The sequence below is a fragment of the Cryptomeria japonica genome, chromosome 10 (assembly GCF_030272615.1).
Source record: "Cryptomeria japonica chromosome 10, Sugi_1.0, whole genome shotgun sequence".
Lineage (NCBI taxonomy): Eukaryota > Viridiplantae > Streptophyta > Pinopsida > Cupressales > Cupressaceae > Cryptomeria > Cryptomeria japonica.
Window position 1 is genome coordinate 887,355,010 of NC_081414.1, and position 19,089 is coordinate 887,374,098.

Genomic DNA, 19,089 nt, shown 5'->3' on the forward strand with positions numbered 1-19,089 from the left:
CTCATAAATCTGGTGTTGAGAGCTACATTTGTGTGAATGATCTCTTTGGATCTTTTTTGTTCTACCGGTTTGATTGTTTAGTGTTTAAGTGAATAATTGATATTCTAAAGTTTATTTGAAAGTGAAAAAGATCAGGAACCACTGATTCACCCCCCTCTCAGTGGTACCTTGTGTTCAACATATACAATATCAAATTACATATTGGCCAGATAACATAAATGCATAACTATTAAAATCAATTGCCGATACCAAATCCAAGATATGTTGACCTCCAATACCAATAAAATTTACTAAACCATGTCAGTCTGCATCGCCAGTAACCAAAGAAATCCTTTTATCCTGTCGGTGTCAGTGCCAGTGTAGTATCTGTGAAGTGCCTGTCAGTACACAACTAAACCAAAAAATAAAGCCGAAACACAATACCATGTTTCCATCAATGAAAAAATAGTGAAACCAACCAATTTAGTGTCAGTTGCCAATAATCTCCCCTTTTGGCATTGATGGCAACACTCGTGAAAAATGGTCAAGGTTTCATCTATCGGTTTTATCTTGCCCTGCTCCCCCTGAGCTGAATATCCATTAATGAAAAATACTCCATATTTCCATAAATCCCTCTAATGTATACAAATCCTTTTATTCTTTTTCACATCTATACTACTCCCCCTTTGACATCAATGCCATAAAAAATTCTAAAAAGAATGTCAAATAAAAAGAACTGTATAATGAATATCCCAAAATGTCTTATTGGAGCTTAACAAATTTCAAAATTTTTGGATAAGCCTTTTCTAGTAACTCAAGATAAGTATCCCAACCTATTTTGAATGTGTCGGAAATAGATACAGGTCCACCCAATGTATGTTCAAATGAGTCTTTCTCATTTACCGCTGTCGGTGCAAGCTTTCCCACCATATCCATGCATTCTTTCTTATGTACACTAAGTGAATCCAACTAGGGACTCACAAAGCCTCTTAGATTTCTGGCTCTTCCTATTATTTTGTCTCTTTCCTTCTCAAGAACATAAATTTGGTTCTCCAAAATTAAAATGTGACCATCAATTGATGTAGTCAATGAAATCAATCCGTCAAAAGAATTAGCTATTTGCAATTTTCTCCTGAAGTTCTTTTATCTTCTTATCCACATTAGCTATAAGTATATCGGTGTTACAACATACCCTATATATATTTGTACATTGCTTCAAAGAATTTCCTATTAGTTTTAGCTTCTCATCAATCTTCTTCTTCTCATATTGAATTACCTGATCAAATGCAACTCTCTTAGCCTAAGTAAACTTCTCTAGTGCTTGTTGGTTTGAAATCTACTGTAAGGATTGAAAATCCTTTGAAATATGCTCAGTGATTATTTTAAGCTTTCTAGGTGGGCTCGCTTCATTTTTAATCTTTGACTCAGGGACCAATCTATGTAGAATAGTGATTGATTGATCAATAATCCCTTTATCTGTTGATTCTTCCTTCATTAGTTTTTGTCTTTCCATCATCATGAGTTCAGTAGGACTCATCTCTGTTATGTTTTTCTTTTTGACCTATGAGGTGTCAATTGACAACAATGATGGACTAACTATTGGTTCCCTACCAGATTCCCCTTTCTTCTCCTCTAAAGATTTATCCTTTATAACTTCCTCACTTGCACCAGTGGCTTTGTCACTTGGTGTAGTCTATGTAACTGTTCGTTCCTCTGTAGGATCTGTAACCTCAACCTATACATTTGTATCTAGAGGACTATTATCCTCAATATTAGTATCATGTACAAGATTATTGTGTTCACTCTTTGTATTAACTGGTATCTCAATATTTGTCTGCACATCTATATTTACTGGGGGCTCAATTTCCACTATCTTAATATTTTTCAAAACTAAGGGTGAAGTACCCATAATTACCTTTCCTTTTCCTTCAACTAGGGTATCTACAGTGTCTGTCTTGGTTTCCAGTGAAGTAAAGAATCCCCTGTTCTCTCCAAGAAATTTAACCCATAATTTTTGAGTCTCCTTTATTATTTCATTTACTCTTCTTAGTATCAAACTAGTTATTCTATGTTTGCTATTAAAAAAAATTCTATCTACCACCTCAAGTGTCTTTTCCATTTCATCTGGAGCAATAGTAACACAAATAGATAATATGTCTTGAATTTTAATATGCTTATCTTCTTGCATAGAAGACAGCCTCCTAGCATCTAACATATTATACAACTCAACTAGTATTTGATTTTCTATTTCTATTAAGGCTTTTTAATAAATATCCAAGTATAATAAGACCACTTCCTCTACCTCTCTTTGTTGATCATCCTCTAAGTGTTCATAATAAAATTGAACATTCTTCAACATGCCATCCTTAGTGATTTTATCTACTAACGCTGCATAAGTTTTAGGTGGTATGATAGTCACATTACCAGATTCAATTGCTAAGTCGATATCACTCTTCTTGTAGTGTCAAATGCAGCTAAAGGTGTTGCCTTTGGTGCTTTCTTTTGTGCCAGTATTTTGATTGTAACCTTCCTAACCAATTGCTTTTTAGATTCAACCTTAGTTTCCTCTATTTTATTCCTAACAACCCTCTTAAATGACAATAGTGTGTCATCCTTAGATTTTGATTCTGTAGTAACAGGCTCAATATGTACTTCAAGATTCTTCCTCTTCCCTCCTTTCTTTGGGATAACATCAATTAATTCTTTAATGTCCTTTGAGACCTTCTCCACAAATTTACTTGTTTTCCTTTTCTTCTTCTCTCTTTTCTTCTGGTTGAACTCTGTTTCAACCTCTTGTGTTTTCTATTGTACAATACCATAGGGCTTCTCTGCCTCGTCAATAGGTGCATCAAGAATCTGTGCATCCACTTCATAGCCCATTTCTTCAATCCAAATTTTTTAGAGCTTAATTGCTTCCATAAGTGTTTCATCCTTCTTTACCATGAAGCATATGTCAGTTGAATATTTTTCTACAATATGCTCAGGTACCCTTACCCTAGACCTCATTGATTTCTGGAATGCTTTGAAATATCTTCATACCTTATCATCTCTCTGTTTTCCTAAAGCAACAATTGACTATTTCAATTGTCTCCCTACCGAGATGTCAAATGCCCATTTCCTTTTACCAAAATCATGTGCATCATTCATGAAATATAACATCAAGCAAACTATCAAGTTGTCATACCAGAATGTACCCTTCTTTTCACCCATAATTTTTCCTAGGTTTATCAACAACTCATCTAGAATCCAACTGCATAGACCCAATTTTACATCTTCTCTCATCATTTTGTATCCAGCTAAAATTCATGAACTAGAAACAAAATTTAGTCTATTTGACTGAGTTACCTTATACCCAATGATCATGGTACCAATCTGATATCTTTGTTGGTAGTGCTCACTCTCATGGATATCCTGTCAAATGTCGTGTCGGTGATCTTGTTCACGAAATCATTCAAAACCTTTTAGTTTGGATGTTGCCCAACTGATGGTAAACTAGTGATTTCCTGGATGGGTTCCTTGGTGATTTTGTAAGGTCTATTTAACCATATAAATTCCCCATGTACTATGCTCAAAATATATCTGATTATTTCATCTTCAAATTCTAGAATATCTAGAATGTCAGTAAACCCTAGGTCTTCAATATGCTTGAATGTCGGTTTGATCTTTCCATATTCTCCCATCAGCTCACTCATATACATGCCCTTAATTTTAGAAGTTCCTAAGTCCTCAATGTGACAGTGAATCTATGTCCTAACATCTTCTACATAGACAACTCCCTCCGGAACACGAGAAAATGCTCCAACTGAATCTTCTAGGGTAGCCACATGTGGATACCACTTGAAAATAGGCCTGGGGCAATCCTTGACCTCTACTACAGTCGGGTTTGCAACAAAAATAGGAATAGATGATAATCTTGCTTCCATGTTTAAAGATAAATACCTTTTGATCGCTCTTAGTGAAAACCTCCAACAAATTCTTCTAGACATCGGTGAAATTTCTCAAGAAGAAATCTGATTCCTCTAAATTGCCTTTGATTTCTCTTAGTCACTTTGAATCACTCTAAATGTGAGGTGATCAATAATGAAGTCAATTTGACCTTTAACCTCCATGACAAACCCTAATCTTCCATTGATATAAATGACTGCCGATGAAAGATATCGGATCTCACACAGAACATATCCACGTCGGATAATCGGCTCCAATATTTGGAACATCTTCCAAAACCTCTTCTTGGGGCATATGCAGCATCTTCATGAATTTTTCCTACCCCTAAGGCATCTACCTTAGTTACCCAAGTTACCCAATGAGCTACCTTTCGGTGCAGGAGTAGCCTCCTCTGCCGGATATATAACCAGGACATTCCCATATGATGATTCTTCTTCAGTCTTCCTACCCATCTCTAAGTATGATCTTGTCAGATCTCACTAACCTTCTCTTTTCCTTTCTCATTTGATCCTCCATTAGCAACTGATGGATTTCTACTTCTACAGAATTTAGCAATATGTCCAATCTCATTACATGCATAACATGTAACATTGTTCCTCTAAATTGCTTTGCTAAAACTAGTGAAATTGCTTGACTTGCATTGATTAGCCATATTTCCAAATTTTCCACATCCATAGCATTTAACATTCATTCTACAATCTTTTGTTTTATGACCATACTTAATACATTTAAAACATTTACCAGGAGCAGAATCAGGGTTTTGATTTTCACTATTTTTACATTGCCTAACCATGCAACCAAATCTATTGCAAACAAAACATCTATCATTGAATTTATAAGCATTAAATTATCTTACCGATGCCTTATGGTTTTGATCTTCATTAGCAGTACTGGAAAATTGTCCTTTCTCAAATCCAAGTCCACTGGAATCTCCAATATGCCTTTGTCTCTTTAATAACTCATCTAGTTGTGTTGATCTAATCTTGAATTTTTATTTATACTCACTTGCAGTAGTTAAACCTTCTCTTAGAATTATCATTTGTCTCTCAAGATCTTGTTCATTACTCTAGGATTGTACTAAATCAGTTCTCAACATATCATTCTCATGAACCAACCTACCACATTCTTCAAATTTATTCTTCAGGGATAAAACAAGATTTCCTTCCTTTTTCTTTTTGTCCACAATCTCCTTAGATATCCTCATAGTTATAACTTGCATTTAATTCTTCATAACCATGTTCTCCTGACTCAATTTTTGACATTGTTCCTTAAGTGCATCTTTCTCTTCATCATCCTGACTTTGCAAAATTTCCTTCTGTTGGCAATGGGCCAGTGTCCCTCGTAGGGATTCGCAACATGGTTTAACAGCCTCCTGTGGATTCTATAAGTCTAGTGGTTGTATTGGGCATTGACAGGTCAATCTTTTGGTACAATGACAATCCTATCTTGTAACAAGTGGTATCAGAGCTTGGTCATAGTTTTGAATCACGCAGGTCACGACGAGTGACACTGGAAGGGGGATTGTTGGCAGTGGGCCAGTGTCCATTGCATGGATTCACAACATGGTTTAACAACCTCCTGTGGATTCTATAAGTCTAGTGGTTGTATCGGGAATTGATAGGTTAATATTTTGGTGCAACAACAACCCTAGTTTGTAACACCTTCCTCCTAGCTTGAACAGATGATAGCCTCTCATGTAGGAAAATAATTAATTCCTTAGCAAAATTCAATTCATCTTGTAGCTTTAAGTTCTTCAACCTTTTAACATCATAATCTTCAAGTGCCATCTCAAGTTTCTTCTCCAAAGCCATATCCATGGATTGTGATTTCAAGATCTTCCTCAAGCTGTTAAACTTCCTTTGAGGCACAAGGCTCTGATACCAATTGTTGGAATCCAATAACACTCAGAGGGGGGGTGAATCAATGTTATGCTAGAATGATTAATTTTATCCTTAATAAAACATGCATACATCAACCGGTATACTGGTACATATAGAATGGAAAGAAGTAAAGCAACTAATAAGCCAATCACATAAGTGAGAACCATAACACATATATTTATACATGGAAAACCTCAAAGAGGAAAAACCATGATGGGATTTGTGACCCACAATATCAATCCACTAGGAATATGAAGAGATATTACAAAATATGAGGAGGTTGCGCTTGCAGGAAGGCTTACAACCTAGAGAACATTGCTCAAACACAAAAGAAGCCTCACTAACTACATAAAAATCTAGACTACAATCCAGAGAAGTCTTGAACTACTAAGATAACATCTTCTATGCGAGAATACAATTCCGGTTTAAGCTCAATTTGTTCTGGTCTGAAACCCTAAACCCTTTACCAGAATAACCCTTACATGAATTTCCTCACATACATGATCTCTCTGATATATTTTGCATCATATTACAATCACATATCCATAATCTCCTATCTATTGTCTATATCAAAATGATCTATCAAACTAACTTATATACCCTATACAAATTATCATGCCTTATGTCAACTTACAAAGATATATACAATATCAAATTACATGTCGGCTAGATAACATAAATGCATAACTATTAAAATTAATTGCCAATGTTAGATCCAAGATATGTAGGCCTCCAATACTGATAACCTTTACTAAACCATGTCGGCTTGCATTGTCAGTAACCAAAGAAATCCTTTTGTCCTGTCGGTGCCAGTGCTGGTGTAGTATCTGTGAAGTGCCTGCTAGTACACAACTAAACCAAAACATGAAGCCGAAACACAACACCATGTTTCCATCAATGACAACATAGTGAAACCAACTAATTGAGTGTCAATTGCCAACAAAATTTTGACTTTAACTTAGCAATCATCCTATCCCATGTCTTAATATTTTCTTTACCTCTTCTTTGTCTATCAACTTGCAAATGCTCCCACCAAAGAGATGCATGACCTTTCAACCGACTATAAGGAACATTTCACCTTCCTCTCTTCTGTAGTGTTTACAAAATCAAAATACTTCTACATCTCTGAGATCCATTCCATCAATTCATCCAAATCTAACTTCCCATAATATTCTGGTGGGGTAAAATGAGGTTTAGTGTTTGCCCTACTCAAAACCCTTAAAAACCTTTCCTCCTCTAGATCAATTACTAGTAGGTTCACTTGTTCTATTGGGCCTTCTTCTCCTTCATCTTCGCTCACATCCTCAATATGTCGGCCTCTTCTCTAGGATGTCTCCATGGCTTCTAACCGGGATGTTAATCCACACAACATCTCCATTACAATAGGGTTTTTATTCCCACGCACTCCACTATTCCTAGTTCCTCTTTACACCATTGATTCATGCTAGTCCTCTGCAATTGTAGGTTGGATCCGCAATCCACCACCCTACAACAAAAATTCAGGACACACAACCTCTGAGAAAAAAATTTGCTCTAATACCACTTGAAGCAGTCACCGATGAGGAGGGACCTCAAGGAGATCATTCCAAACCAGTCAACAAGAGTAAACACAACGGAAACACATAGACATGATGGAGGCGATGCAGAACATATAGTTTTAGTGCATGAAAGTTAATTACATCTAGTCGGTAACAACCGGGTTAAAACATACTGACAAACAGACCTGGTAGAATAGGTCACACTGGGACCTTGAATCGAAAGATCTATCTTCTAGGCACAATCTATCTATTTGATAATTCTTGATATTCTCATTGATTACATTCTAAAACATGATTACAAATATATATATCAATCCAAAGGATCCAGTCGACCCAAAAGGGATCAAAACCCAAATAACAAGACCTAACGTGCAAAATGAACAAGTTCGGCCTCCACCAAGAGACATCAAGATCAACTTCCAACACTTCACAAGCTTCGGAATGGGTTTTGGTAAATCAACAGAATAGGTCTCGGGCAACCGGTAACAAAGGAACAACCGATAACAAGAAATTGTCATGGAAACCGATAGCGATATCTTGCTGGAAATTGATCCAAATGAGATGTGGTTTGAAAGAAAGAAACATGATCAAGTCTTCAAGTAGAATTCAACTCCACAGGATCTGATGAGCCAAAACATGGACACACAGAAAGGAAAACTGAAACTACAAACATAAAACAAAATAGAAAAGAAAATTATTATTTTTTGGTTGATGAAAGATTGTTGTGAACCGGGGATTCTTCTGCATCAAGAAGATAGATCAAATCATAGTAATTGTATATTAAGATTACTTAATTTCAGATTTGCATGCAAACTTTTTTTTTTCATATTGTAGTATTCCAATCATGGTATCTCATCAATTGATGTCATAAATGATGAGAGCCATTTATTTTTCATCTTATGCCCCTTTTTTAGCCTTTTCATATGCCTTCATATCTATTTCCACATTTCATTTCCACACCCTTATACCATTTTATGCTACATATGATTTAATATATATAAGTAATATTTAATTTATTATTTAGATAAAATATGCAAATAAATAAATAATAGATTGTGTTTATGAATCATGTTGATTGTAGAATGCACACTTCCTGACACCTTCTATTGTAATGCCTTCCATGTTTGCTTCTTGTTATGTTTTTGTTGGACTTATGTTTAACTCTTTTGTGTTGTGTGGATATATTCATTTTCTTTGTTGATGGTTGTTTATGCATGATGATTCTATGTTCAGGGCATGATGTTGGTTATGATGATTCATTCTATGAGGACATATTGATGGTATTAGACTTTAATGTTTATATTTTCCTAACGATTTTGATATTATTTTGATGTATTATTATGGTGATTTATGGTGTACTAACTTATGTTCCAAGTGACCCCAATTGGCGATTGTTTATAATTACTAACACTTATGTATGGCATGTTAGATGTATAGATATATATGTATATTGCATACATGTTTCATGTTTTGGTTGATGTGGGTACAAGACATAAACTCCACCTAGCTCCACAGGTTTGAGCATGCCTATATTCCTCGATGGTGGTTCACATGGAGATATCACTAAGGCCCATTTATACCTAACTCTAGCCATTGTCCCAAACTAGGGTGGTGATTACCTTTGGTTTTTGAGTCTACCTTCTTAGGTTGTCATAGAGGCAATGCCTAGTTACCTATGTCAGTGATCTTTGGTTATGTGATTTTGGTGGATTAATCATGATTATTATTATTAATTATGTTATACTTTATTACTAATATTTATTTCATTAGTGTTACTATTAATGGTATATGTGATCATTATCCTTATTTAGTGATATTGTTATTATTATTATATTTATCTGTTGGTGCATTTATGTTTGGTGGGAAATATAAATAATGAGTAATATAAATAAATGTTGTGGGATTTAATTTTAGTGGATACATTCAATAAATTATTTATTAAATAATTATTCTTGTTTATGTTTTTTGGTTATTTTGTTGGTTGTGTTGGTTTTCTCGTACATATTTTTGGGGAGCCCTTTTAGTATGGGAGTTTTTGGGGAAGAGAGGGGTGTGTGGAGATTTTGGCAATTTTTGGCTTGGATTTTTGAAAGATTTTTTATTTGGATTCGATTGCTTCCTGGCTGGAAGTGATGCTATTCTTGGAGATTGTGTGGATTGCTTGGAAGTGCAGGTTTCAATTCTTCTTTTTTTCTTTGAATTTCAAGGTAGAAGCCTCTTCTTCCTTTGTTCTTCTTTTGGATTTTTTTGTGTTTCATGGTTGCTATGATGATTGCTTCATTCTGGAAATTATGTTTTCTTTGCTGGGATTGTTTGGGGTTTAATATGCATTGGTAATTCCTTACGTAAAAGGGGTTGTTATGGAATTTTTGCCCTATAATTTTTATAGGAAACTCTTCTGAACAATCCATCAACATTCTTAGAATGGTATCAAGCACTTTTGAAATGGGTTGTTCTCTTCTTTTGTCTTTAGGTTTTTGTTTGTGCAAATTTGGATGCCCTAATGTGTCCCAAAATCTATATTTCACATTTGTTTATTTAGATTTTTGCATTTGTCGATCTATATTTTCTTATTTGCATGCTCATATTTTTTCTATTTATATATTTAAAATTTTGTATTTGTATATTCAAAATTTTGTATTTGTATAGTAAGAATTTCACAATGTTAACTTAAATTGTTATAATTTTTTACTCAAATTTTTACATTTGTTAACTTATATTTTTGCATGAACGTGAATTGGATTTTGCAAATGATGTCAATGTTTGATTTCTATGTCTAGGTCATCTAAAATATCAGTTAGTTCCTCTATTCTATTTTGCATGACACTCTAGTCTGATTGGCTTGTCTAGGAAGGTTATTGATGGTTATTTAGATATTCTCATGCTATATAATGAAGAAGTCTATTGAGTTCAAGGTTAGATTTAATTTAGAGCTAAATCCTTGTCACTAAAGCTTTATGAAGCCCTAGTTTCTGATTTTGTGATATGATCCTTATTATTGGGTTCATAAGTATTCCTATTTTGTCGTATATGTATATATATGCAATATGAGTTCTTGATTATGAACCTAAGGGTATGGGTATCTAGAGTTGAAATGGGAGTGGCTCTTAATGGGGGATGGAGCCCAAAGTAGCTACCAAGGTAATTCATTGGAAGGTTTCTTAATACAAGTGATAACTTAATTAAAACAATAGGGTAAAATAGATTAATAAGATAATAATCTCCTTGTATTCATGAAAGGACTATTTAGTTTTGCATGAGCTATCTCTTTCTGCTATGCGGTGAAACTCTTCCTTCTTGTACTCTAGTATCTTATCTTGTGAAGTTGTGAGTTGATGCCTAGGATGGATCTTTTCTATTATCATACTTGTCCTTGTCAGTGCGTCGTACTTGTGTATCCCTTGTGTTTTATGTTGTGCTTGAGAGTAGAGCATGTTTCCCTTGCTAGTGTGTTTATGTGTTTGGGGCCTTGTATCTATCTCCTGAGCATGGTGGGGTGGACCCGAGGGTACCACATGGTTAGGTGGCATTTCCAATTGTCAATGTGGATCAATGGATTTTATCGTGAGATTTTGGGAATGATCTTTTCTTCAGTTAGCTTGCAAGTGTTTTAGCATTTATAAATATAATTATTATTGTATCATTTGAAAAGCATTGTAATTATAATTTGATATTGATTCATGAACACTCCTTAGGGAGATTGATGTAATTATAATTTATTGTAATAATAGAATAATTTTAGGTGGCTTAGTGTTGGAACTTATTACCAATATGAGATTTTACGTCTTTTCTTTTCCATGCAAAAAAAGTAATTATAGATAAATTTGGTTTGGTGCACAAAATGAACTTAGATGTAGATATTATGAATTTAATATTATAGAATATTCTTTATTGTTTTATATATCCTAGATCATGTTTAGATGTGTTTCTTAATAATGATGTTAGAGAACCCATAGGGGATAGTGTTTAATGATGTATGTTTTATCTTCTTCTTGTGTATAGTGTCATTGTATTATGATGCATTAGATGTTGCTTTGATGTTAAAAAAAAATATTTCTTCATCATTCTAGTATGTTAGTTATTATTCTCTTGAGTTCCTTGACAGAACATTACATTATGCAAGAACCTTCATGTCACTCAACTCTTTCTTCCATTACTACCACATGGATTCTTACCTCATCAGCTTAGTGCAATGACTACATCTACCGAGGCATCTTCAAGAGGTATCAAACCTATCTTAAATGGTTGCACACATTAACATTCAATTGGATATATTGGAGTTGACCTTTACCTCAACATTTGGCACTATTAAAATATGCATCCTACATATCTTCCACGATCTCGTAGCTATTTACATGTCATTTCAAAAACATGCTAAACGATGTACCAATCATCACAACCATGCTAGATGAGATTTTTAATTTTCCACGTACTATCGTAATGTAAATGTTTTATGTGAGCCATTATAATAGATAGTTTTTTTGTTGCAAGCCAAAACTGACACTTTATTCTTGTACGCAGTTGTTATAGATCGCATAATATAAGCTATAGGAGAGCAAATTTCTGTGTGCATAATTTGTCTTCCACACTCTAATATTTTTTGATAAATAAAAGAGAATTTGCATGATCAGAGCAACATAAGAAAGCCCTTCTATTCCATCACCTGACAGACTAAGGAGGTAGGGCCCACTTCTTGGGTTGTTGGGTGATTTCTGTAGTTTAGCAGTGTATTTATATTCACTCTTCATCGATGTTATTTACGAGTGTGGTTTGTTGTTTATTTAATTTTTTTAATCATTATAAGTTGCTTTGTTCCTGTCACTAGCATGTTCTGGGTAAGGTTACAATAGCATTTTTAATAAAATTTTGTACTACCTACAACCCTTGTGTTGATAGTCATGAAACCTTTTCCAAGCTTACGATCCCTAGATTAACACTTAGATCAAGATGAACTTAGTTTATTTTTCTACCTCGATTTTGGCCCATCAATAAATTCAAGAATAAATCTTTAAAGATGATTCATTTGCTAAAGATTGAAAATTTCCTAGCAATTTGAGAGGATAAAAGTACTTAATTATTTGAACAAGAAAAAGTAAATATGTTGATGCAACATGAAACCAATTCAATAATGCCCAAACGTTGAATTTTTCATGTACTTGTTACCTCAAGATTTTAAAAAGATTCATTTTGTGTAGGCTGAATCTACATCTTGCATTATCAAACCTAAGCTCCACAAAAAGTGAGATAATGTGCATAGAGATCTATTTATTTGTATATTTCTATGACATATTTTACATCAATCACTAATTCCTAAGAATGTGCTAGGACTTCTAATATTTAAAAACAACTTAGGCAAGTTATTAAATTACAAGATTTAAGATCTCCTTATTCAACCTTGTGAAAGACAAGCTTTATGGCATTCACAAATGTTGGTAGACAACAAGCAAGCATGAAAGTGGCATAGGCATAAATTATAATGAATATGTATTCTTTTTAATGCTTGAATTAAAACGTTCCTTGATATTCACTTAAACGCTCTAAGATAATTTTTAGATGTGTTCAAATGTGCAAATGAATGCATTTATGCCAAGACAAAGAACTAGTGCACAAATTTGTGTCAAATTAGTGCTCTAGGGCTGGCATAAAAGTGTAGGGTCAGCAATTATGAGCTTAGTTTTTATTTATTTATTTTTAAATAAAAGTGGAGAACCACTAAATTTTATTAAATTTAGTTTATTTTTATTTTTTAGTGAATCTTCTATAAATCATGATTGAACCTACACAAGATTGACCTAGAATAGGTGATGTGAGATATTAAAATTAAAGATGGGCCCATAAAATAGATATTAAAAAGCATGAGCAAATAATACAAAATTAAATTAAATATATTAAAGTAAGTTTAAGTACATGTGAATAAAAAATTATAAATATTAGAAAAATAGTACATAATGTAAAATTTATCATTATATTATCATAAATAAAATATAGGAACTGGAAGAAGTATGCAAATTTCCGAAGTGACTCTTCTATACAAAAAATAGAGTGCAGTCCTTGAGAAAGGTTGTGTTATGCAATGTATTAACTATATCAATCTTTTGAAGAAACGTGGAAGTGGTGAAAATAATAATGCAATACAGTCGTACAAACTTTATTGATCTTAAGAAATCATCCATTAATTATTAATTAAGCCAATAGGCTTTCAGTGGGGGCATTTATGCTTGGAAAATTGTCAGTATTTCAGATTTTTTTTAAATGGGAATGAGAAAATTGGTTAACAGTGACCTTTTGGAAATGCGAGTTATGAGGTTCATGAGTAATAAATAAATTACGGTGAAAGCAACCAAGTGGATGCACGGACAAATGTGCTGCCCGAAATGTGGCAAGTTTGTCCTTGCTCCATGAAAATTTCTTGGATATGCAAGCTCCCGCTAGATTTGGCTATGCTTTCAAATACTTGCAAAAGGGAATTTGCATAGTGTGATTAAATGTAGCAATGAAAAAGGCATGCAAAATGTCATGCAATGCATTATGTTAGCGATTGTTTGATGCATGGAAGATTGAAATGGTTTTATGGGCATTAATGGTTGTTTTGGGCCTCATTTGGGGTTTTCAATTTTAAGTATGGCCTCATGTAGAGAATCAATTTTGCTCATACAACTCACTGTAAACTCCGTCATTCTAGATTCGGCCAACCTCTTCGCCCGGAACAAAGACTACCCAAAATACAGTTGCTTCTTGCTACAACAAACAGGTATATTTCTTTTATTTTATGTGGCATATTTCTTTCATTGTATACATGGTTTCTTTGGGCCTCGTTTGGGGTTTAGCAACAAACGTGTTGTAGTTTTAATCTCATTTTCAAAAAATATTTTACTCTTTTAGGGTTTCAAAATATTTTTGCTGTGAACTCTGCCCATTTTCTCTTGGTGGTGTATTGAAAGGAAAATCTTGAGGTAAGTTCCTTGCCATGCTTCCAGCGAATTCTTTTTTGGCTCAATCTGTAAGTTCCTTGCCATGGTTCCATCAAATTCTTTTTTGGCTCAATCTGCATATGGCTAATCAAGTTTTTTTTTCCAATGTCCCATGGTAGGGTTTTGTACAAAATCTTAGTTTTTATAGGTATAGTGTAGCAGCTCCAAGAATTTGAATGGCATCATTACCATCTCTTTTGCATCATATTCAGTTACGCCTCTTCAGTGGAACTTGTGTGCATTACATTATGGTTAAATGTGTTGCCCAGAATGACAAGGGTAGGCTTACCAGTACATAGAAACTTATATTGCCATGATACCAAATGGTTCTACCCATACTTATCTTGTTACAGTAGCTTTTACTAGTGAGGTTTTTTGATAAATGGGCGATTAGCATTTCTTGCACCCTTTTTTTTGGTTTTTTTCTTGTCCATCTTTTAAGGGAAGATGGAAACGGTCTTTGTGCTGAAGAAAGAAGATGCGCAGACATAATTGATGTCGTGTTGATTGTCTAGTTGCCCATTTAGGGCTCTTGAAAGGCCTCACTCATCATATTTTTTACTTTTTATGTAGACAACTGATCACCTCTGACAAACTAATGCCAATCCCAAATTTGTAATGTATTTTCAATAAACATGTCATATCAAATTTCTTAAAAGGCGAGTTTTTTTATTAAAGTTGTTTGTTACCTGCTAATGCAGTTAATCATGCTTTTGTCGCTTATGACTGTAACTTGAAGGTGAAATCACAATGTTTTTCTTTGCATTTTTTACCAAAATATATATACCTTATGAAAGATTTTCTTTTTACCCAGTCTAGCCTTGTTTTGCACAATCCAATTCTATGTTTTAATAGTAATACAACTATACATATGAAAAGGCCTAAGGCCTATCTTTTATGTAAGTTATTGTACAATTTAAAAAATGCCATTATATTTACTATTAATAGTGTAATCACATAAATCTGTCCATTTTAATTAAATGAATATTTGCTATTTATTTGATTAAAAATCCACTAGCCATGAGTTAATTAAATTAATATTTAATTAATTCATCTTCAAACATTCTCCTATTAATTAAATAAATTATTTAATTTATTTTAATTATTTCATTAAACCAAATTCACAATCAATTAAATGAATAAATCCTATTTATTCAATTTAATCCCCTTTCCTCTTATACATAAATTAAATAAAACATTTATTTAAATCATCAAATCCCCCCACTTGCATTCTCCTAAAAATGCAACTTGCACCTATTTGTTGAAATAAATTAATTTTATTTTTATTTTAATTAAAATCCTATTTTCCCTCACCCACCAAATCCACTTGCACTCCTAAACCCACTTCTAGATTCTTCTAACCCCTTCCTAATTAGCCTAATCCATCCCCTAATTATTGTCACATTCCTAAGCAACTTGAAGTCACTTCTCAAAGACTCCAAAGTCTTTGAAAAACATTTATTGCTTTATGTGTTCAACAAGCTAACCTCTAAAGTCTTCCAAACCAGTAATGACTCTTACATGAACATTTATGGTTAACCCCTAACTCAACCCTCATGTGACCCATGTGTCTTCTCAATCATTTATTGCTTTGACCATGGTTATCCCTTTAACCTTTGCACAAGAGTTTATCCATTGGATAAAAGCATTATTCTTTGAATAATGAATTTATTCACTCAACCCAACCTTGACCTTAACTCCCAAGTTAACTCTCAGGTCATGTCGAGCATTTAATGCTTCTTCCCTCTCCTCTCAACCTATCTCATATTGACACTTGTCATCTTGGGATTGGTTTGAAATCTCTCACATGGATTGAATATTGTTCAATCTCGACCCTTGTTGAGATTACTCAATCTCAACCATCCATTGCTTCATTTTTCCTATAAATAGAGCCCATTTCTTCATAATCCAGATCCTGAAAACTTGTATGCATTTACATTATAGCCATTTTTAGAGACCATTAGATAATCAATCATATTCACTCTTTTGTTTTAAAATCAACACTATCTAATTAGATAATCTCTTTTTTTAGCTCTTGTTCACATTTGCATAACATTTTAGATTAATCATCATTTCAATCTTGAATCTTCATAAGGCATCCATAGTGCAAAAAGTTGTTGAGAGCTACACTAATTTGGAACTTGGAGAGGAGAGGAACAAGGGAGAAGGAGCTAAGGGCATGTTAGAAGGCATTTGGAGATGCCTTGTTGTATTTTCTTCCATAGTTAAATATTTCATCATGTTTTTAGTGTCTCTTTTGGTATGCCTGCTTAGACTAGTTTTTGGTTGATTGACACTGACATCTATCTTTGTTTCTTGTGTTTTTGTGTTTTATACGACCATAGGTTTTAATCTAACATTGTTCATTTTGTAGAGAATCAAATAGTATACATAACAATATATGTAATTGCTTCAATAGAGCATCCATTTCAATTGTACAACATCTAAATTAAGCTAAGAAAAATAGAAGATGCTTGGCTTCTTTTTTGTTTTCTTCGGTAGTGTTTTTTGATACATAAGCCATGTTATCATATTAAGGAAATGAATTAATAAATGTTTTAAATAAACATCTAGGAGGCTAAACAATATCCAACATAGTGTTTATTTGATCTCCCTTTGGATTTAGCATCTTCTGATGTAGATCTTAGAAGTAATTTATATTTGGGGTTACCCTTTCTTTTTCAGACAGGTTATTCAAGGAGCCCACATTAACTAATTTCCATCTAGACAATCAGTTTGTATCAAGGTAGAAATGACAACCTCCTAATCGATCATGGTAACAATCTTGGCAAGGACCACCAAAGATGAGTCAAATTAGTCTATGGGAAACACCAAAGATTTTTTAACATCTACCACTATTGCTTGTGGACAAGCAGTTTTGGGAAGTGAAGAATTGTAATGTTCCCTATCCCCTTTTTCAATCTACAATTATTTCGTGAATGGACTCAATAGAGAATCAACAATTAGATAAGGTGATAGCTACTTTCAGTCTTTAGTGACAAGTGTATGTTGTATTTTAGGAATAAGATTGCTAAGCCTTGTGTCCTCTAGTTGAGCAACAACTGAATATTTATGTTTTTCAGCTAAGAAGCAGCTAGATCTTCACTAACTATGAGCCATCACCACTATTTAGGGACTGAACTAATTAGTTACATGCCACCAATTTAGGAGTCATTGCCTATGATTGTGGATCGACAATTTTGAGGGGGTGTTGGTCCATTAGTTGCCTCCATTTGAAGAAATTAATTGTCAGTTAGTTGCCACTATTTATGGACTAACTTCCCATGATTGATGGTTCCTGGAAACTAGGTTTATAAAACAATGCATAAGGTAGAAGAATGCACTTTTTAAAAAAAACTCACTTTAGTGGTTGTGGCACTGCATCAGTAGCTTAGCACATTGGAGATGAAACCCTTAAGGAATGAACCTATCATCTTGAAGGTAGAAACCCTCAGTGGCCATATGCATTAGTCATTATAGACTTTGTAACATGGAAATACCCAGTAAGTTGTATAAAATTGGTAGGCTTCCCTTTGACTGTATGTTGTTAGTAGAAAATAATAGAAAAGATTTAAAAAAGAATAATTGTTTGTGGACTATTTTATGTCTATCATTTCTGCATTTAGTGGGGGTCATTATATATTTAGTGGTTGTTGCGCAGACCCCTGTTTGTTTTCAGTTATTGGGGTTTCTTGTAATACTTATGTTGATTGCATTGTCGAATGGTTTGATCAGTAATAGGAATAAATGGATCCAAAATTAGAAACCTCAAACAAGTCACCCCCAACTTTGTTGAATGCATCTACATGGGCTCTTCACATGGGTAGTATATTTTGAATTGTTCCATTTCTAAAATATGATTAGATACTTTAGCAATGACAATGAATAACCACAAAACAAAAAAGATCTGATTAGTTATACTAGTAAGTTTTTACATGATTAACTAGTAGACTGATGCACATTGCGTTTTTGTTTATATTCTTGAAATTTGTTGAACAGAAAATGTTGCATACACCATCTCATCATGTCTTATATTTAGGTGTTCACAATAAATATGCATCTTTTTAATAATATTAGTGAGTAACCTTTCATTGCAATTCAATCCTAAACATAGTAGAATCCTTGAAGCACAAGACAACCTTGATTTTAACGTGAGATACATGTCAATGGCTAAAAAATTCCATTGTGGGTTTACAATCCTATAATCAACACTTGACCCACAAGATTGAACAAATAGGTAACCCTCTTGTGCCTGCTATAGATATTTCATGCCCTTGATTTTGAGTGATCCTTTAATTATAAGAAAATAGGCATTACCCTGGTGAAATCATTTTCTTAGATGCTCTTAAATTTGATGTACTACCGTTATGTCTCCATCAGCTTCTAATTGGCCTATGTATACATGTAAGCTAGCCTTAGTGATCTTTGTTGCAGTACCATTATGTCTCCAAGTATCATATATATCACAAGATGGTGAAAATTTGATTAAATTGTATGCTTTCATTGTGTAATGGGGTATATTGTATACCTATGTCCTTTCTTCAATTGGTTGGTTCTTTGGTGGTCATTGTGTTCTCAGTTTCCAGTCCCATAGATTGCTTGGTCATGTGGACATAATTAAACCATGTTTCATTCCTTTAATTGGTTTTTGATATAGTTTATCTTTTTTCCAAATTGGAAGAGTTTGTGTCCTCCTTTCACCAATTTTGGGTCCCATAGATTGCTTGGTCTTGTGGACATAATTGAACCACATTCCATTCCTTTAATAGGTTTTTG